Source organism: Megascapheus bottae, chromosome 6 (assembly GCF_031878675.1).
Source record: "Megascapheus bottae isolate mThoBot1 chromosome 6, mThoBot2.hap1, whole genome shotgun sequence".
Taxonomy (NCBI): Eukaryota; Metazoa; Chordata; class Mammalia; order Rodentia; family Geomyidae; genus Megascapheus; species Megascapheus bottae.
Genome location: NC_143514.1, coordinates 20,297,854 through 20,319,496, shown reverse-complemented (window position 1 = coordinate 20,319,496; position 21,643 = coordinate 20,297,854). Strand labels below are relative to the sequence as shown.

The following is a 21,643-nucleotide window of genomic DNA, read 5'->3' as shown; positions in this document are numbered from 1 at the left end:
GAAGTTTGTGATAAATACTGACATTGAGAATGTAAGGAGAGAATGTGAAAACAATCTAGTAGATGCTTTGAACTGACTGTTAAAACTTAAGAACGATAAAACTTGGGGTGGGGAATGTGGCTTAGTGGTAGAATGCCTAGCATGCATAAAGCCCTGGGTTCCATTCCTCAATACCACATAAACAGAAAAAGTTGGACATGGTGCTGTGGCTCAAGTGGTAGAGTGCTAGCCAGCCTTGAGCAAAAGAGGCTCAGGAACAATGCTGAGGCTCTGAATCCAAGCACCAGGACTGGCAAAAAATGCTAAGACTTAAAAGAAAAAAGACTGAAGCTTGGCACTGGTGAATCACACCTATAATCCTAGCTACTCAGGAGGCTGAGATTTGAGGATTGTAGTTTGAAGCCAGCCCAGGCCGAAAAATATATGAAATTCTTATCTCCAATTAACCAACAAAAGTTGGGTGTAGAGGTGTTGCTCAGGTGGTAGAACACTAGCCTTATGAAAAAAATCAAGTAAGAGCATAAGGCCCTGAGTTCAAGGCCCAGGCTCTGAGTTCAAGCCCCAGTACTGGCACAAAGAGAGAAAGAATGAAGTAAAAGATGAGACTAATGAGAGGATCTCTAGGATATGGAAACAAGAGCTTTATCTTGTGTGATTGTTGTTCTTAATGTACTATGTTATTTCTCTTCTCTTTTTTTGTCCTTTGGTTAATCTCATATTGTTACTGTATCTGGCTTTGTTACTTGGTATTTTATATATACGTTTATTTGTTTATTTGAAATAGGAAAGGGAAGGAGGGAAAATAAGATGATTGGGAGGGGGTGGGGGGAAGGAAATGGGGACAAAAACATGAGAAGGGGTATCAATGTATAAGAAGTAATGTATCTACTACCTGGCAAATACAACTGTAACCCCTCTATACATTACCCTGACAATAAAAGCAAAACAAAACAAAACAAAAAAAACTAGAACGAAGCAAAATAGTCTGTCTTTAACCATATATGTTTGGCTTTTTTTTTTTTTTAAGAATTAACAGTCCTTGCTGAAGTATTAAAGACAAGCAAACCTGCCGATTTCTGATTAGATTTCTTCATTTAGGTAATTACTAAGCTTTAAAACTTACTTTTTTCCCCCTTAACTAATTGAACTTCTCTGGGAAGCATATGAATAATGCAAAAATATACTGCTAAAGAAAGTTTTTGCAAATATATAATGGTAAATAGAAATTCAAAAACATTCATACAGAGTTTGCCAAAATAAAAATGACAAACAATGCACTGTACAAGACAAGATATTAAGCTACAGCAACTATTGCCAGTGATAGGAACAGCTTTCATTTGTTGAACACAAATGCCCGGGGGCAACACAGAATTTAGGACAAAGCAGTTGAGAACAGCAAATGCTGATAGAACCATGACTTACAACATTCCTTGGCCTCTGTGAAGCCATGCTCTTTCCATTCTAAGGGTCTGGCTAAGAGAATATAGACTTATGTGCTATATAAACCATCAACTCACTTGCTAATCAAGAATTGCAATACCATGCCTGCCTGCTGTTGATTACTTGGTTTCTAAATTCAAGTTCACTTTTGAATTGAAAACAAATCATCCTTAAATTAGTCCTCATAAATAATTCATGAAGTGAACTTCACTGTTGGCTTCTCAGATCCAGATTATCAGATCACTCGAGGAAGGGTTGAGTGCTACTTGAGGCTATAAAATGTACATGCATGAATATTTAATTTAAAACATTAAATCTGAGCTGGACACACAAGTAGCTTGTGCTTAACTAAGCAAGAGGCTGAGATCTGAGAATCATGATTCAAAACAACTTGGTCATAAAAGTTCGTGAGACTTATCTCCAATTAGCCAGCAAAAACCTGAAGTGGAGGCGTGACTCAGTAGAGAACTATCCTTGAGCCACAAAAATGCTAAGGGACAGCACCCAGGCTCAGACTTCAATCTTGAGAACCAGCACACGCACACACACACACACACACACACACACACACACACACACACACACACACAGAGAGAAAACAAAAATAAATCCATCAGGGCCAGGAGTTTGGCCTAGTGGTAGAGTGTTTGCCTAGCATGCACCAAGACCCAGGTTTGATTCCATGGTACCACATACATGGAAAAAGCCAGAAGTGGTACTGTGGATCAAGTGGTAGAAGCTCTGTCCTTGAGAAAGCCCAAGGACAGTGCTCAGGCCCTGAGTTCAAGCCCAAGGACTGGCAAAAAAATGACATTGATGGCATTGCTAGCCAAGAAATCCATCACAATGACTGCCCACTAACTGTCAGAGGTCAGAAATTAAGAAGTAGTTTCTAAGGCTTGGCATCTACTCCAATTTGAGCGAGCACAGTCTGTGTTGCCAGGACAGTGAAGGTGTTTACACCAAACACAAGGGCAGAGAATTCCAGGCTGAGCTTTGCAGCTCTTTGAAAAGCTGCTATGGTGATGGGTAACAGCACAATCTGTTGAAGACAATACAGGATGTGCAGCACATTTAAATGTGTCTAAGGCATACTCCGTAACACTAATTAGATTATGAACAGAGATCATGCCCTCTCTCCTAAGACTGATGAGGATATTTTTATATAACCAGCTGCAAACATAGCCATAGTCCCCAGCAAGATTGAAAAGTTCTACACTCCACCATTGTAGGGAGCCACATGCTGAACAGCATCATCTCCCACAGGCCCAGTGTGTAGACAATTTGAAAACAGCCACAAATGAAAGGATTCACTATACAGACCAGTAGAGTGAAGGGCAGGAGGAATAGCACATTGAGTATCATTCTAGCCTGAGTGCTGGTGGCTTGTGTCTGTGATCCTCAGGAGGTGGAGATCAGGAGGATTCAAGGTCAGCCAAACAAAAGTTTGCCAGGGCTGAAAGTTTGACTTAGTGGTAGAGTGCTTGCCCAGCATGCATGAAGACCCTGGTTTGATTCCTTGGTACCACATACATAGAAAAAGCTAGAAGTGGTGCTGTGGCTCAAGTGGTAGAGCTCTAGCCTTGAGAAAGTCCAAGGACAGTGCTCAGGCCCTGAGTTCAAGCCCCAGGACTAGCAAAGAAAGAAAGAAAGAGAGAGAGAGAAAGAGAGAGAGAAAGAAAGAGAGAAAGAGAGAAAGAAAAAGAAAGAGAGAAAAAGGAAGAGAGAAAGAGAGAGATTTCTCAAGACCTTATCTCAGCAGAAAACGCTGGGCATGCATTCATATCATCCTTGTTGTTATAGAAAGAATAAATAGGAGTTGGGTGGTTCCAGCTGACCCGGGAAATAAGTGAGATTTTATCTCAAAATTAGCCAGAGTGCCGGGCACGTGGCTTATGCCTCTAATCCTAACTACTCAGGAGGCTGAGATCTGAGGATCACGGTTCAAAGCGAGCCCAGGCACTAAAAAGTCCGTGAGACTCTTACCTCCAGTTAACCACTAGAAAACGGGAAGTGGTGCTGTGGTTCCAGGGGTAGGGTGGTAGCCTTGAGCTGAAGAGCTCAGAGACAATGGCCAGGCCCACAGTTCAAGCTCTATGACCCATAAAAAAACAGTAGCCAGAGCAAGCCAGGTGCTAGTGGCCCATGCATGTAATCCTAGCTACTCAGGGGGCTGAGATATGAAGAACATGGTTCAAAGCCAGCCTGGGCTGAAAATTCCCCATGAGACTTGTCTCTCCAGTAAACCACTCAGAAACTGAAATGTCTTAAGTGGTAAGCACTAGCTTTGAGCATAAAGAGTCTCAGGGATAGTCCCTCCCCGCAAAAAAATTACCTTGAGTATGAAGACATGGCTGACCTGGGTTCTGAGTCCTCCATGGGAGTTTCGTCCATGCTTGGGGAGGGGAGGTTGTTTTTTAACTCAATGTCTTCCCATCCAGGAAGGTGGTTAGAAGAGAAAGAGTGGGTAACAATTTCACCATTTTGTACATTAATGCCTTTCATGTGTTAGAAAAAAAGTACTTATGCTGAAGTTGTGGTTCAAGCAGTAGAAAACCTCCATAGTAAATGTATAAGGCCTGGGTCCAAGCCCCCCAAATAATTGCTCTTGCATTAAGAATTTGTTTTGCCCAGAGATTGTGGCTCAAGTGGTGGAACACTTGCTTAGCAAATTAGAAACTGAGCTGAAGCTCCAGTACTACCCCAACAAATACAAAGAGAAGAGAGGAAGAAGAGGCACTTCTCTAGCATAGACAAGAAACTACACAGCATCAAAACCCCACCAAAACACAGATAAAAGACACAGGGATCACCTACTACTGAAACAAATCTGCCCAGGACAGACAGTCCACAGTAAAGGCTATTGTAGTGACACTGGCTGGAGCTTCTGGCATCTGACACATATCCAAGTCCATCAGGAGGGTTGTGAGTTCAAAAACAGCCTAGGATACATAATCTAAACCCTTTCTCAAAAAGTGTCTATTTAACAAACCATATTAACATGCTGAGACAATACATTTAAAAACTTCAGTAGAGAGAAAATTTACACAACTCAATATTTATTTCTAATTTTAAAAACTTGCAGTCAAGATGGAATAGAGGAGTATTTAATCTTTATGAAGAGCGTCTGTGAAAATCATAATGTAGTACTTAATGATAGCATATTAGTGGTGAGTCTAGCTACTCTTAACACTTTTAGCATTCTGAGCCTATGCAATGAGGCATAAAAAGAGTTAAAAATTAAAGAGAGAAGAAGGCCAAAATGGTTTCCATTCATAATTGACATGATTGTCTTTGCAGAAAATCTAAAGAAAACCATGAAATATTCACTAGAACTAGTGAGTATAGTACTTTTGCTGGATACAAGGTTCAATCTCCTCAAATCATGTATGTTTTTATATACTAGCATAATAAGAAATAAAAAGTTAATAATATCTAAAATTATATTGAATCTGAACTTTTGAGAGCTAAGCCTGACAACCGATAAGAAAGATTTATTTACTAAAAACCTAAAGAAAAGACAATTTGGGCCAGGAGTTTGGCCTAGTGGTAGAGTGCTTGCTTAGCATGCACGAAGACCCAAGTTTGATTCCTCGGTACCACATATATAGAAAAAGCTAGAAGTGGTGCTGTGGCTCAGGTGGTAGAGCTCTAGCCTTGAGAAAGTCCAAGGATAGTGCTCAAGCCCTGAGCTCAAACCCAGGACTGACAAAAAAAAAGAAAAGAAAAGACAATTTGAAGATGATATTATAAGTAGAGAGAAATAACATGCTTATTTTACACTATAGTTAAAATCTCACCCTTTTCCATTTAAATAATTGATAATGTATAAACTATAATCTATAGTATCATCCCTTTCCAGATATGTATGCAGAGATATATTGTAATTGCAATCAACATGATAACAGCAGACATTTTAACATTGAGAAGTGAATTCTTAAATTATTCAGGTAAAAATGTCTTAGCAGAATAAAAATGAATTTGATAGAGAACAAAATTAAGTCTGTTTCCTCTCAGTTTTATTACTTTCTATAAAGCTATGGCATTAAAGACAATTGATGGGGCCGGGAGTTTGGCCTAGTGGTTAAAGTGCTTGCCTAGCATGCATGAAGACCCGGGTTCCATTCCTCGGTACCACATATAGAAAAAAAAAGCCAGAAGTGGTGCTGAGGCTCAAGTGGTAGAGCTCTAGCCTTGAGAAAGTCCAAGGACAGTGCTCAGGCCCTGAGCTCAAGCCCAGGACTGGCAAAAAAAAAAAAAAAAGACAATTGATGTTAGGATAAACAATAGAGAAGAATAAAATTCAGAAACATATGGACAACTGATTTTCAACCAATCTATAAAGATAATATGCAGAAAACGAAGGATACTTTTTAAGTCAATAATGTTGGAACAACTAGATAGCAATATGTAAAAAATATGAAGTTGCCCATAAAGTCTCTAATACCAATAATATATAAAAATAGGGCTGAAGATCTGGCTCAAATGATAAAAGCACTTGCTGAGTACATACATATGAGGCTTTGGACTCAATCTTGGTACCAAAAAAATAAATCTGCAAATAAATCTGGGTTCTGAATGTAAAAACCTAAATCTACAAATCATCAGAAGAAAATATATGAGAAAACATTTGCCAAGTTGGATAGATAAAAAGTTCTCAGATAAGATACTGTGAAAGCACAGTACTTTTTTTCTTTTTTATTATTTATTTTATTTTTTTATTGTCAAGGTAATGTATAGAGGGGTCAATTTGCAAGCTAGTGCGTGCATTACTTCTCACATGGTTTTTGTTCCCATTTCCCTCCCCAAAAGCACAGTTCTTTAAAAGGAAAGAAAGAAAATTGGACCTCTTCAAAGGCCACTGGAGAATGAAAGGACAAATTCCAAAAGGAGAAAATCTTTTTAAATCATTCATAAGATAAAACAAATTGCTAAGCACCAATGGCTTACTCCTTTAATTGTAGCTTCTCATGAGGCTGAGATCTGGAGGACCACAGTTTCAGGCCAGCCTGGGCAGAAAAGTTCTCTTGACTCCATCTGCAAAATAACTAGCTAAAACCAGGGATGGGATTGTGGCTCAAGTAGTAGAACATCATCTTAGTAAGTGTAAGGTCTTGAATTAAAGCCCCAGTACTACCAAAAAGAAGCAGGAGGAGGAGGGGGAGGAGGAGGAGGAAAGGAAAGAAAAAAATAGCTAGAATAGTATGGCAGTTCAACTCCCATACTCCCAGCTACTCAGGAAGAAGGATGCTAAGGCAGAAGAATCATTTTACTTCAGTAATCCATGGCTAGCTTGGACAATACAGTGAAACTCCATCTCAAAACAAAAGAAGAGTGAAAATAGGGTAAAGAAAAGAAAACAAATCCTGTTATGCAAGGGAATATTTTTTCTTGTTGTTCAAGACTACCACTTGAGCTACAGATCCATTTTGGGCTTTTTCAAATAGATAATTGGAGATGAGAGTAAGCGCCTTTGCACACACCCCAAGCAGTACTGGGCCTCAAAGAAGGAAGTATGGATAGAAAATAAGTATATAAATAAATTCTGTATTAGTCATTAGGAAAATGCAAATTGAAACTACAATAACTTAACTACACACATCCAAGAATAGATAAAATGTTTTTTTTTTTTAAATCTAACCACACATAGGAAAACTGGAGCTCTCCTATTCTATGGCTGGAAATATAAAATATATAACCACATTGTTGCAGCCATTCTACTCATTCTACATTAACCAAGAAAAGCAAATATTCCAAAGGCTTGTTCAGGAATGTTCATAGCACCTCATAGTGCTCCCAAACTTGACACAACACAAACATCTATCAAGATATGAACCCATAAGAAAACTGAGGCATAACTGCAGGCTAGACTACTGCTCAACAGAACTGCTGATGTCATGTTACAGAATAGGGGAATCTCAAAATAATCATGGGAAGGAGGGGGCAAAGCTATAGGAAATCTAACACACTGTATGATTCCAGTTATACAGTAGTTTAGAAAATGAAAACGGATCTGTAGCAACAAAATTGAGATCAGTAGTTACATGGAGACTTGAGAAGAGGGGAAAGGAGATGAGTAGAGAGAATTCAGGGACAGATTGTGAAAGAGATTACAAAAGGCCATGAAAAATCATTTGAGCATGAAGGGTTTGTTCATTGCCTGGACTGAGATAATGAACGTAACTATTGAGATGATAAATGTACATGTACACACACACACACACACACACCCACTACAGACACGTATACGGAAAGGCCCACCCTATTCTGTTCCTGTCATTGCAACACTTCCTTTTACATACAAACTTTAAAGTTAAGCAATCATGGCAACTTGTTCTAATGCCTCCATTCTTCTGCTCAGAGATCTTTGATGAAATTTGCCCTTTTCTCCTTTCTGACCTTTGTAATCTGGTCAGTTACCAGTGGTCCTAATGACTCGGTATCACTTTTCCATAAAAGCATCTTTAATTGTGTCATGTTTTTTCACCTTCGGCCATCACTTCCCTGGACATACTTGTGCTAGTATTGTATCTCTACCAATACTGTTGTAATACAAGTATTACAATGTGAGCTCGAGGAAGAAAAGCTCTACTTAATCTTTGAATCTCAAAGCCTAATGCATAATTGAAAAAAGCAACAAGACTATTGAATGAACATTTAGTAGTTCATGGACTCCATATAATGTGATGGCGTGGAATGGATGTGATTCTGTAGTCAGTGGTCTTGTTTTTTTTTTTAAATTCTACTAATAAGCTGATATTTTAGACATATTGTATTCATCTACAACAAAAAGAGGCTTTTAGATTTGCATTGGCCTCAGCATTCTAGAATCATCTGACAACCTGTGTCAGGCACCTGTAACCTTAACTTCATTGTCCACAGAACACCAACCAGCAAGGAAGCTCCAAATCTGGCTGTATCTTAACTGATAGGGTCTTTCACTGAAAGGAGATCACTTCTGCCTTTTCCCTTCTCTTCCTCAACTTCAAATTCAAGGAGAAAACCTGTATACAGTCGTTACTTTCACGACACAGAGCCGTGTCCGCATTTCCATGTAAATTCAGAGAGAACACTGCTTCATTTCCCTAGCCTTTCTTCACTGCTCTTGGCCAGCTATTGAGCCTCCCACTCTTTCCAACCATGAGTCAGAGGAACTGACGGCAACTTGCACAATTACAGTCTGCTGCTCTCCACCAATGACTCATGGGGTCCTTGTAGGATTCCTTCTATGAAGAAAGTCCCTGACATCAGTTTCCAGGAACCTCAGTGACGAAACTACACTTTACAAAGGCCACCACCTAAGCCTCTCAACCTAGAGGCCACACATGAATTTCATCCTTCGGATTTCTCTGGGCAAAGAGCTCTGACTGAACACTATCTTGTGGATTTCTAGTTCAATCCTCTTCCTTTCTTTGACCTATACCTGTATTGCCCTCTAATTAAGTGGTGAGAATAATCAAACTTAGAAGTGATTATGATTTTTTTTTTTGGTCAGTCATGGGACTTGAACTCTGGGCCTGGGCTCTGTCCCTGAGTTCTTCAGCTCAAGGCTAGCACTCTATCACTTGAGCCACAGCTCCACTTCCAGTTTCCTGGTGGTTAATTGGAGATCAGAGTCTCATGGACTTTCTTACCTGAGTTGGGTTTGAACCATGATCCTCAGATCTCAACTTTCTGAGTAGCTAGGATTACAGATATGAGCCACTGGCACCTGGCTTTACTGTTTCATTGTATAAAGAAAATGAAGAAATTCTCCCTATTTCTTTAGCTCACTTTCCTTTATATCTGAATAAAAAGGTGTTGGAGGTTTTTTTTAAGTTGAAAATGAGTAATTACCCCAAGGAAATTCTGATTATAAAATCATTACATCTTGCTGGGCATCAGTGACTCCACCTGTAATCCTAGCTACTCAAGAGGCTAAGCTCTGAGTATCCAGGAAAGTTTGTGAGATTCTTACTGACAGTTAATGACCACCAAGAAGGAAAGAAGAAAGAGAGAGAGAGAGAAAGAAAGAAAGAAAGAAAAAAAGAAAGAAAGAAAGAGAGAGAGAGAGAGAGAGAGAGAGAGAGAGAGAGAGAGAGAGGGAGGGAGGGAGGGAGAGAGGAAGGGAAGGAGGGAGGGAGGGAGGGAGAGAGGGAGGGAGGGAGAAAGGAAGGAAGGAAGGAAGGAAGGAAGGAAGGAAGGAAGGAAGGAAGCCAGAATTGAAGGGGTGGCTCAAATGGTAGAGTATCAACCTTGAGGGAAAAAGCTAAAAGCACCCAGGCCCTGAGTTCAAGTCTCAGTAGGCATAACACACACACACACACACACACACACACACACACACACACACACACACACACACACTTTACAACCATGATACTCTAACGCCAATTAACCACCAAAAACGAGACTAGAGGCATGGCTCAAGTCACAAAGCATCAAAGCAAGCATACAAATTAACCAAGCTGAGCAAGTGTGAATTCAGAGAGTACCATGAAAAAAATTAAGATCCCAGTTATATTGGAATAGTAAATTTTGAGAATAAGGTGCCATGGAATAATTTTAAGAGTTATATTTGTTCCTGGTATAGAGTGAACAGTCATGAATTCATATTTATTTGAACAAAGTTGAAAAGACAGGGTGAGGGTCAAGTATGTTTGCCAACTTAATTCAATTTATTGCTTTTTGTGTGTGGGGGGGCTATTCCTGGGGCTTGAACTCAGGGTCTGGGCACTATCCTTGGACACTTTTTGCTCAAGGCTAGTGCTCTACCACTTGAGCCACAGTGTGCCACTTCTGGCTTTTCCTATGTATGTGGTACTGAGGAATCGAACACAGGACTTTATGCATCCTAGGCGAGCACTCTACCACTAGGCCACGCTCCTGGCCCATTAATCTTATTTCTAAATTATAAAATGTCAAGTTGAATATGTTAAATATTTAATTTGTCAGAAAACTGTTCTTTGATCAGCTGAATTTATAGATGAATTAAAATTTTATGTTGCCTTGCAGAAAAATATGACAGGTGGTAACAATGTTCGACAAGAAATGTACCCTCTAGTTTATGTATGTTACTGTAACCCCTCTGTAAATCACACTGACAATCAATAAAATAATATTTAAAAAATTATGTTGGCTTTGGTTAAAATGCACTGAAATTTCTTTATATAAAGGAAGTACAGTCTAATTGTGCCTGCTTATGAAGAAATCTCTAAGAAAAGCTAGCACAGCATAATACAGTATGGAGGAGGAAACATTCCATTCCCAAATCAGGAGAGATTCAAAACAGCTACTAAGCAATTTTAGAGATGCCAACTGAAAAATCAGCAGGTTGGAGTGCTAAAACAACTGACACTTAGATACTTTATTTGAATTAGATATTGTAGTTGAGCCCAGCTAATCACATTCCTTCTAAGTATTGGCATTCCAGTGCTCAGAATATAGCACTTTCATTTGACATGATTATAGGAATGTGAATAGGAGTCTTTTTACAAAGATGCTTTGCCATGACTACAGGTACGGATGTGATTTCTTGGGTCAGAAATGGATGATAAAAAGAGAAGATTTTCCTCTACATCTCAATATAGAGATTCTTGACCTCTACTGGAAGCCCTTGCACACTGTTGTTTTTTTTTTTTAATTTTAGAAATGCTTATTTCCTCTTTCTCAAGACCTACTTGGTACAGAAACCTCCCAACCTCTCCTCTTCCTCTGCCCAGGCTGGCTCTACATAACTGACTGGATTATGAATTGCAAGGCTTTGCCTCACAATTGACACCTGCAGTGGCAGTGGGTCCTGGAAACTCTTCGAGGACAGGTGCTCAGTCCTCAGTGTTTACATAGGAAAGCTTAACCTAAGGTGATGTTCTGGGCAAATCAGGAACCGTCATGGGCTGCCTAATTTAGGAATGCAAACCAAACTACTTTAACCAAATTAATGTGGTAGTTCCTGGAACTAAAATGGTGAGCAAGAGAATAGTTCTAACTTCACAAAAGCTCCACCCTTCTTCCTTCTTATTTAAAGGGAAATCTAAGTAGAAGAAGAAACGTGTCTCTCTACCCTCATTTAAAGCCACGCCCCAACTACTCAGTCAGGTGAACAGTCTGTGGCACAGCTCTGCCCAGGACTAGAGCCAAGACTTCTCTGCTCAGTGACCTTGCCGCTTTCAAATGTAGTGTAGTGCAAAGGGCTTGCTGCTTCTATGGTCACATGGCTTGGCAGAGCACAGTCTTCTTACTTTGCTTCCTTTTGTTTGTAATCTGCAAGCAGTTCCTTGGCTTTGTCTATACAACGCCCTCTGTCTGGAAGGCTATTAATTAGCCTTGATCTCCAAGTGAACTCATTTTCTTCTTTATTTTGCATCTTAAGGACTGAACTCAGGGCCTGAGCACTGTCCTTGGGCTTTCTCAAGACTCTACCACTTGAGCCACAGCACCACTTCCAGCTTTTTCTATGTATATGGTACTGAGGAATTGAATGAAGGTCTTCATGCATGCTATGCAAGCACTCTACCACTATGCCAAACTCCCGGCAAACTCATTTTTTTAAACCCCAACAGTCACCTCTTTTCCCAGGGAGTCTTTAGCATAGCCCTCAACTATTCTCCATTTTCTCTCCATCACAGAAAACAGCATCGTGTATTGTATTTTGGAATTATGTCTCCATGGTAGACCCTTAGAGATTGATAACCACATCAGTAATTCTTGTGAGAGTAATCAAGCATAGTGAGTAGCCACTAGTATATTGCTGGGTAGAAGGAAGTTAGCAAGAGAAATCAGAGGATCTCTAGGCATTCAGGGGTTAAACAGAGAGTCTAATAAACTATGGACTACCAGGTGCCAGTAGACCTAGCTACGTATGAGGCTAATATTTGACGATCCCAGTTCAAAGCCAACCCAGGTAGGAAATTCTGCAAGACTCTTATATCCAAATAACGACCAAAATGCCACAAGTGGAGCTGTGGCTCAAGTGGTAGAGTGCTAGTCTTGAGTGAAAAAGCTAAGGGACAGTGCCCTATCTCTGAGTTTAAGTCTTACTACTGACAGGGTTTGAAAAAGGGAACGGAGGAAAGAAGGGAGATGAGAAGGAAAGAAGGAAGGAAAGGAAAGTAAGAGTGGGAAAAGAAAGAAACTATGGAGCTACAATTTTCCTTTCTAGTTTGTATGTCTTGCCAGTGGCCAAACATGAAGTGGTAATAATGGATTCTGTGAGGAATGGGTTTTGGGGAGTTGTCTACGGGCACCAGTGGCTATTGCCATCAATCCTAGCTACTCAGGAGGCTGAGATCTGAGGACTGTGATTCAAAACCCAGCCCATCTCGGAAAGTCCATGAAACTCTTATCTCCAATTAACTACAAAAAAAGCTGGGAGTACAATGGAGACTCAAGAGGTTGAGTGGGCCTTGAGCAAATAAATTTCAGGGGCAGTGCTGAGGCCCTGAGTTCAAGCCCCTAGGACTAATACAAAAAAAAAAAAGGAAGAAAGAAAAGAAACTTAATTCTCTTATTTCAAAACTAAACTGAACTAACTTATCTTAACACAGGAAACATCACAGGAAATCAGATTTCAATTTGCCATCTGCTCCCATTCAACCAGTTTCAAAACAGTACATCTTGGCTTAAGATTGAGAAAGCAAAACTTGTTTAATCCATCAGATTATTCCTCTCTGGTTTGGTTTTCTTCCAAATCCCTGTGGAGTATGGTATTTTTTCTTTTAATCTACCAGAATGTTTCTGAAGCACAGGACTACTGCTGTACAAATTTCCCCTCTACCTTCCCCTCCTCCTCCCCCAACCAGTACTTTCCAAACCACAAGAGGTGCTTAATTTCCCACTGGTAAATGAAAGCTCATTGAAAGTCACCGGAAACTCTGGCCTTTATTTTTATTTACTTATTTTGTACCAATATTGGAGCTTGAACTAAGGACTTGTCTGTTGTCCCTTAACTTTTTAGCTCAAAGCTAGTACTCTACCACTTGAGCTCCACTTCTGGCTTTTTGCTGGTTTACTGGAGTTAAGAATCTCACAGACTTACCTTCTCAGGCTGGCTTGGAACTTTAGTCTTCACATCTCAGCCTCCTGAGTAGCTATGATTATGAGAGTGAGCCACCAACACCTGTCTCCCAGAGGGTACCTCAGTATCCCCTGAGGTACCTTGGAAATCTATAGCCCTTTGGCACCTTACATTCTGAAATGGGTATGATCAAAGGGAATTTTGTTGTTTCTCCTCTAGGGTGCAAATGAAAGGTGCTTATGGTTTTGCAAAAGGAGAAAGAGGTGAAACAAATTTTTCCTGTAGTGACCAGCAACTCTTACAATAGGACCAAAGCTGAATTGTCACTTTCTTGAGTCCTTAGAAGCTCATTAGTAATGCCACATAAATTATTGCTGTGTGTTTGTAGGGTATGTAGGCTATGTAGGTAGATTGTCTTTTGTAAGGGCATCTCATGGCATATGTATCTATATTCATGCTCCATATGCCAAGGAGAAATGAATCTGGAGGTGTTCCATAGATCATGATGTCTTTCTTGCTCTTTGAAAGCCAACACGTAAAGATCCCCCCCTTTGTGATCTAGGCTTGATCTCTTTAGCAATATTTACCAAACACCTTTGATGGTATGATTTCTTTTTTATAGCCATCCATCTATTTAGTGACTCCGAAGAATGACAGTAGGATTCACTAACTGTACTTCTGAAATTTCTCAACTGGAGAAAGACCCATTCAAAACCACAAGACCAGTTTGCTCAAGACAAAGCACATAGGAAATTTTCCCTACTTCATCCCATTCACAATATCCAAACCATCAGAAATCACCAAACACAGTAAGTAAACTAAGTCAGCAATAATGTAAGCACCTAAGTAATCAGGCCCAAAGAGAAATCAGACATGAAAACTGTTAAATCTTTGGGGGTTCGTTAGCAAGGTACTACTAATCTAAACAGGAAATTATAAAGTAACTTGAAATACAAATAGAGACTCTGAAGACACCAGACTCTACATAAAATGTTGGAGAGCTTTACCAAAGTTATAAAGTTAACTGTCTTACCTTTTGTAGATGCTGTCCCTCAGTTCTACAGGCAGAATTTGGTGATTAACTTGGCGCTAATTACGACAAGGCCAGAACACAGATGTCTGGGGCTATTTGTGTAAAAGGAGAAGTGAAGGGAGAAGAAATACAATCTTCCGTGAAGACAGGAAGCCCCAACTAGAAGAGGGAGGAAGTAAGTCTGAGTCCACCTATGCTTTTAGCCCAGAATGCTTCCTTTCCCTGTTAGTTTTTTAGAAACTCCCACAGCTTTCCATAAACTGTTTTCTAAGCAATAACGGAAAATCTGATGACCCAGTAGGTACAAAAGTTAATCTGAGTTCGGGGAGCTTTAAAGGGATTTTAAGGGATGACTTTTGTCTATAAGGGGGAAAACAATACTTCATAATCAATGTGACACCTCAAAACTACGTATTTGTACAGGAATTAATAGGACTGATCTCAATAACAATTTTATATTCAGGTAGATTGGAGTGAAACACAAGAACTGACTTTTTTTTTCTTACTGGTACTGGGGTTTCAATCAGAGCCTTTTGCTTTTGCTTGGCTTTTTCATTCAAGGCTGGCGCATTACACCAGAGCCACAGTTCCACTTCTAGCTCTTTATAGGTTAATTGGAGGTAAGAGTCTCAGGGAATTTTCTGTCACAGCTAGCTTTGATCTCTATCCTCAGATCTCAGCCTCCTAAAAGGCTAGGATTATAGAAGTGAGCCATCAGCTTCTGGCCAATAATTGACGATTAAAAAAATGTTTCTGGGTCAAGTTAGGGCATTTCTCTGAACATATTCTCTTCTCAATACATGCTCTCTCCAGCTGGCTTCAAGTGGCTTTTACAGACTTTATAGTCTCAAAAGCAAGATTCTCTTTATGTGAGGGTAGTCTCTGAATATAGTCCTTAAATCATGGCCCAAGAGGCACCAGTAGAAATTATTCGGTTAGCAGAAGAAGCACCAGAGTCAGAGCCCAGATATTTGAGTTTCAGTCTCAGTTCTGCCTCTATGAACTATAATTTAAAAAATTATTGAATTTCTTACCCTGTTTATTAATAGTGATATATATTCATAATGTTTCTGATTTCTACTATGTTTCTAATTACATGTGAGTTTAAAAAGGCTCTAAGAGGCTAGATAATTGACCTATAATTCTAGCTATTCATGAGATGAGATCTAGGGACTGATGTTCAAAGACAGCCCAAACAATAAAGTCTATGAGAATCTTATATCTAAGTAACCGTTAAAAAGCTAGAAGATGAGCTGTGGATCAAGTGGTAGAGTGTCAGTAAAAAAGGTAAGGATAGCACCCAGGCCCTGAGTTCAAACCCCAGCTAAGCACAATAGATAAGCAAATAGATAGATAGATAGATAGATAGATAGATAGATAGATAGATAGATAGACAGATAGATAGACAGATAGACAGACAGATAAGCAGGCAAGCAGAACCACTACTCTAACTCAAGATGTCAGAGAATATTACTTGGAAACACAATGACTATTGTATTTTAACAAACATATTTCCAACTTTGATTTTGCTGCATCTACTGGAATTTTTTTTAATGGGAAGGATCAATGGACTTGGCATAATCCAAATCTATTATAACTAGCTAGTTGTGATACTGACAACCAAGCATCAAGCATCTATTACATGAGTAGATATTGAAACACTACCCAGTGCTTGACCAGAAAAAAAATTCTGAGAAAGTTGTGGTGTTCACTCTGTGGCATTCCAATGGAAGGCAGGCTCTTGAGGGAAACTAAGTTAAATAAAGATAAAAAAAATTTGTTAAGGCAGAGCTTGTCAGTTCTCAATATTCTTTAACTGGAGTACAATACACGTTTTCCCAGACTATTTTGACCTGGACTTCTTTCACTCAAGCTGCACTTACACTTAAAATTCAATATCAAACTCAGTTCAGTGAATTCTATATTCCAGTGCTTCCATGCTCACTATCTCAGGGATATCCTATTGAGCTTTTCAGCTGCCTAAGTCAGAAACCAACTACCTTCTCTCCCACCAACTCCATTCTCTACCACCAAATCCTGGAAATTTTACCATTGCCCAAATATTTTTAAAATCTTGCCAACTTTTCCTATCTTGTAGGCATTACTGCATAATGGCCCTTGTCTCTCACCTAGATTACAGGATTTCCAGCCTCCCTCAAGACTAGCTGGGGCTATTTCCTCACTTTGTCTCCAGGAGGAAGACCCTTCTAAAATGTAAATGTAACTGTGTCGTTCCTCACTGGCCATCATTCCAAGGCCCCACACACTGGATTACACTGGATACTATATTACTTTGAATTGCTTGAACAAATCAATCTAGTGCCTTCTCCTCTCTCTTATACACTCCTCATATGCCCTTTCTCCCTCCTCTCCTCTCCTTATTTCTTCCTTTCTGTATCTAGAATATCTCCTCACTCTGTGTGTGTGTGTGTGTGTGTGTGTGTGTGTGTGTGTGTGTCTGCCCTTGCATGAACGCTTCATACCAGGCCTGAGCGCCGTCCCTGAGTTTTTATACTCAAGATCTTAGCCTCCACTGTAGCCATGATTATAGGTGTGAACCACCAATGCCAAGCTTTTCCCACTTTTCCACCTAACTAATTCCTGCTCATTCTTTGCGACTAAGCTCCTCTAGGAAGCAATCTCCTTTCCCCACAATAGGATCAGGGAGTTATCCTCGATAGCCACATTCTCCTATCTCCTTACCACTCGTTGTTTTTAATTGAGTTTCCTCTGCACTCAAAGTTATGTGCATTCTGTGTTACTCTGTGTGTGTTTAATAACCTACTTGTATTCATTGTATTTCTAGTGCCTGCTACTGTGTCTGGCATGTAGGAGGTACTCTACATATTTGAATCACTGTAGGTAAATACAGTGCTTGATAATTAGGGGCCAGAGCTTTGAGACAGGAGGAAAGGTCAAGACGAAGAAAGCAAGGAGTACCACAAAAATCTGTGGATGGGGAAGTAATTGGTAAACAGGGAATCTTAAGAGAACCAGCAAGAGTATTTCAAGAGAAGAGTTGTTCAGAGCAAACAACCATTTTAACAGAATTTCTTTTTTCTGATGTGCCTGTTTCTTTCACCAACTAAAAGAGGTGATTCCAGTACTTGACTTGCAAACCAGAAGAGGCTGTGGCCATTGGGGTGGGAAAGAAAACTCTGCACCTATTTACCCAAGCTTATAGGATTGTAACGAGAGTGAATTCTGTTCTGGCCATGAGTGTCTGCAATCCATTCGGAGGAACAGGAAGAAAAACAGAGGCAAAGTCAATATCAAGGAATCTCATGTTAGGGAATAATCCAGAAGAATGCTCAAAAATCTCAGGGGGAAAAGTAACTGTGAAGAGAAGCAGAAATTCAATTTATGATTTAGTCTTTCAATGAATTATATCTTCAACAACTGTCATGGGTGATAATGGAACCTTGGAGTTTAGGAGCTAAGCTTGGCCAAACTAAGTGTGGATGTACAAGTTATTACTGCTAGCATGTAATAATACTTACCAAAATGCATCTGGAGTGGAAAGAAAAAACCCTTTTGTGATGGGTGCTAGTGGCTCATGCCTGTAATCCTAGCTTCTCAGGAGGCTGAGATCCAAAGATTGTGGTTCAAAGCCATACCAGGCAAGAAATTCCATGGGACTGTTATCGCCAATAAACTACTAAAAAAAAAAAAAGCCTTAAGAGGCACCATGGTTCAAGTGGTAGAACACTGTCCTTGAGTACAGCGAGGCTCAGGGACAGTAGCCAGCCCTAGGACTGACCAGCAACAAAACCAAACATCTTAAGAACACATTGAGGCCATTGGATTCCTGTGCTCTTCCCCCAACCATTCTAGACGACTGAGGCAAGCTGCCTTGATTACTGAAAAATGGTCACTACTGCAATTTAAGGAGAATACAACTACAACTCCCAAGGCACCCAACTAAACAAGGGTATTAGAGTTTTAAAAGGCATAGAAGAATGATAAGATTGGAAGCTTCAAATGGGAGAATGAATTTAACCTGTAGCACTGTAGATTTTGCTTGTGCCCTCTAAGGGTAAAGTTTTGAAATAAATAGTCTAAAACAAATCTTTGTGTGTTCAATACTAGAGACCGAACTCAGGGTCTTGGGTTTGCTAGGCAAGTACTAACCTTTAGAGCCACAGATCTAGTCCTCTAGCTATTTTTAGTTTGTTTCTGAGCTAGGATTTTATGTTACCTTTCTCCATACCTTTCTTCAAATCACAACCCTCCTACATCCTTCCTGCCTGTATAACTGGAGTCTGTCTTGTTTTTGAGACAGGCTGTTGTTAACTTTTTCCTGGGCTGGTCTGAAGCTTCAGTCCTTCTGTTTCTGACTCCCAAGTAGCTGGGATTAAAATGTGAACTACCACATGTAGAAATAGAATGTCATTTTTTTATAGTACTGAGATTTGAACTCAGGACATCACATTTGCTAAGCAGGACCATTTGATCTATCTTCCCCCTAAGCTTTAGAATGTTATTTTTCAAAAGAAAATACAATGTAAGTTGATTACTATTAATAAGTTTCATTTTATACAAGTGCTTAAAACTGATGTTTGGCTTTATGTCATCTACATATATCGTAAATATTTATATTGAGAAATAGATTAAAATTTAGGTCTTAGATACAGTGCATATATGGTTGGACCTAAATCAAGTATAAAATATAAAAATATGCCAGTCTGTGTGGCAGTATGCAGCTAGGACAATGGTACCAGTACAGGGCTCGTATATAAAGCCTGTGTACAAGCCACACTAGATTAAGGCCCAGGCAAGACAGAACTTAATTGATTATTTGTAGCTATATATATATATATTTTTTTTTTAAAGAAACAATCTTCCTAGAAGATAAACTAGGATGTGATGTAATGAGAGTAACTGAAAGCTAGAAACCAGATGGCAGTCACAAAAATACTTTGAGAAAGAATTTTAGCATCTTTGAGTCTTAGTTATCTCATCTGTTCCATAAAGATTATTTCTCCCAGGACCAAATGAAGAACTGTGTGGAAAAGTTCTATGAAGTTCAAAATATAACATGATGTCAGTCTTTACTATCAGAATAGTAAACCACCTAGCTAATCTTTCTGACTTTTTCAGAATCAGAGCCCACTTAACATGGATAATAGATTGGGCCCTGATCTCAGTTATTCGGGAATTAAGCAGACACCACAATCCTCCATTTATTCCTTGTTTAGCAGGACAGGTAAGCCATAGAAGAATACACAGGAAGTGCTCCCCTTGTCCTGCAGACTCTGGATTGCAATATGAACGTGGGAATTCCCTCTTATTAAGGTCCTGTCTTCTTTGAGCTCACATGAGTAAGGACAGTAGAAACCATGGAGATGGGATGACACTGCAGTAGCAGACTGGGTACTCTTTCATGCTCTCTTGCTTGAGAAAACAGTGACAGGTCTCAGAAAATACAACCAAGCCGGTGTTAGCAGCTCACACCTGTAATTGCAACTATTCAGGAAGCAGATATCTGAAAGTCCAGTCTGAAGTCACCTGAGAAGATAGATCTGAAAGATTCTTATCTCCAATTAACTAGCAAAAGACTGGAAGTGGAGTTGTGGTTCAAGTGGTAGAGCAACAGACTTGAACAAAAAAGCCAAATGAAAGGGAAGGAAGGAGGGAGGAAGAAAGGAAAAGAAAATAAGAAAACAACAGACACAGTGATTTCCACAGTGGCTATGCTAGCTCCCTCCTGCCACTGCTCCAATCCAACCCTGACTGTAAATCTATATATCCTCCCCCATCATCACTAAAGGACTCTATAGCCCCGAGACACGCATCACGATCTTATAGAACAGGTAGCATTCTCTTCTTTTGTCATGAGAAGGAATCTAACCATCTGTGGCAGACTTACATTAAAAAAAATATTGTAAAGGTGATGTACAGAGGATTTACAATAGACTTCTTTTACATACCAACCCACAAGTGAGCCTTAAAGATACGTGAGGGCATTGCCACCACCATGTAGGGGTGTCCTGTGTCCCACAGGACAGCTCTTTAGGAAGCAAGGCAAATTACTGCCAAATGTTGAGTTAAAAGTTAACTTCCAGAAATTATAGGCATTCAAGAGAAAAAAAAACCCCACCCAAATCAAAAGCCAACAGTACGAATGCACAAACCTTGGCTACTTTTGAACAGTGCTACAATAAATATGGTAGGAGGCCAGGTGCCTGTGCTCATATCTGTAATCTAAGCTACTCAGGAAGCTGAGATCTGAGGACTGAGATTCAAAGCTAGGCCAAGCTGGTATCTTATGTCCAATAACCAATAAAAAGTCAGAAGTGAGCCAGGTACAGTGGCTCATGCTTGTAATCCTATCTACTCAGGAGGCTGAGATCTGAGGATCAAGGTTCAAAGCCAGCCTGGGCACAAAAGAACCTGAGACTCTTATCTCTAATTAACCTCTAGAAAACGGGAAGTGGGGCTGTAGCTCAAGGGTAGGGTGTTAGCCTTGAGCCAAAGAGCTCAGGGGACAGTGCCCAGGCCCAGGAGTAGGGTGGTAGCCTTGTGCCCAGGCCAAGTTCAAGCCCCATGACCCACAAAAAAAAAGCCATAAGTGGAGGTGGCTCAAGTGGCTGAACATTGGCCTTAAATAAAAATAGCCAAGTGAGAGTGAGAGGCCCTTAATTCAAGTTCGCACACTGGCACAGAAATTTTTTTTATTTAGAAACAATCATGGTATGTGGTGTCTCTTTGATATGATGATTTCATTTTCTTCCAATCTTTACCCACAAAAACAGTGAGGCTGGATCATCTAATAGTTCCATTCTTAGTTTTACAAGAAACCTGTACATCATATATGTGTTATATAATGAACTTCTTAATTTACATTCTCACCCACAGTTTATAAGAATTCCCCTTTCTCTATATCCTTTTTAGTATTTTTTTTTACTTTTATTTTTAAAAAACAGGCCTTCTGACTGCAGTAAGATGTGGTTGCAATTTATGTCTTCTTGATTAGTAATTTTGCACCTTCACTCTGCTTGTTGGTTGTTTTTCCTCTCTTGAAAAATGCCAATTTGGTCCATCTGCCCAATGAGTGGGAGAGAGGGAGGGAGGGAGGGGGAGAGAGAGCGCGGAAGAGAGAGAAGGAGAGAGAGAGAGAGAGAGAGAGAGAGAGAGAGAGAGAGAGAGAGAGAGAGAGAGAGAGAGAGAGAGAG

General features: G+C 39.8%; 1 protein-coding gene across 1 annotated transcript in view; it reads right to left on the bottom strand.

Moving 5' to 3' along the window:
• Cd53 (CD53 molecule) overlaps window positions 1-14,635 on the bottom strand; it is a 28,942-nt gene extending 14,307 nt beyond the window's left edge. The window contains exon 1 of the mRNA XM_090333696.1: window positions 14,469-14,635. The gene's annotated coding sequence lies outside the window, so the exon portion shown is untranslated. The remainder of the gene's footprint in view (window positions 1-14,468) is intronic.
• Window positions 14,636-21,643: the final 7,008 nt, after the last annotated feature.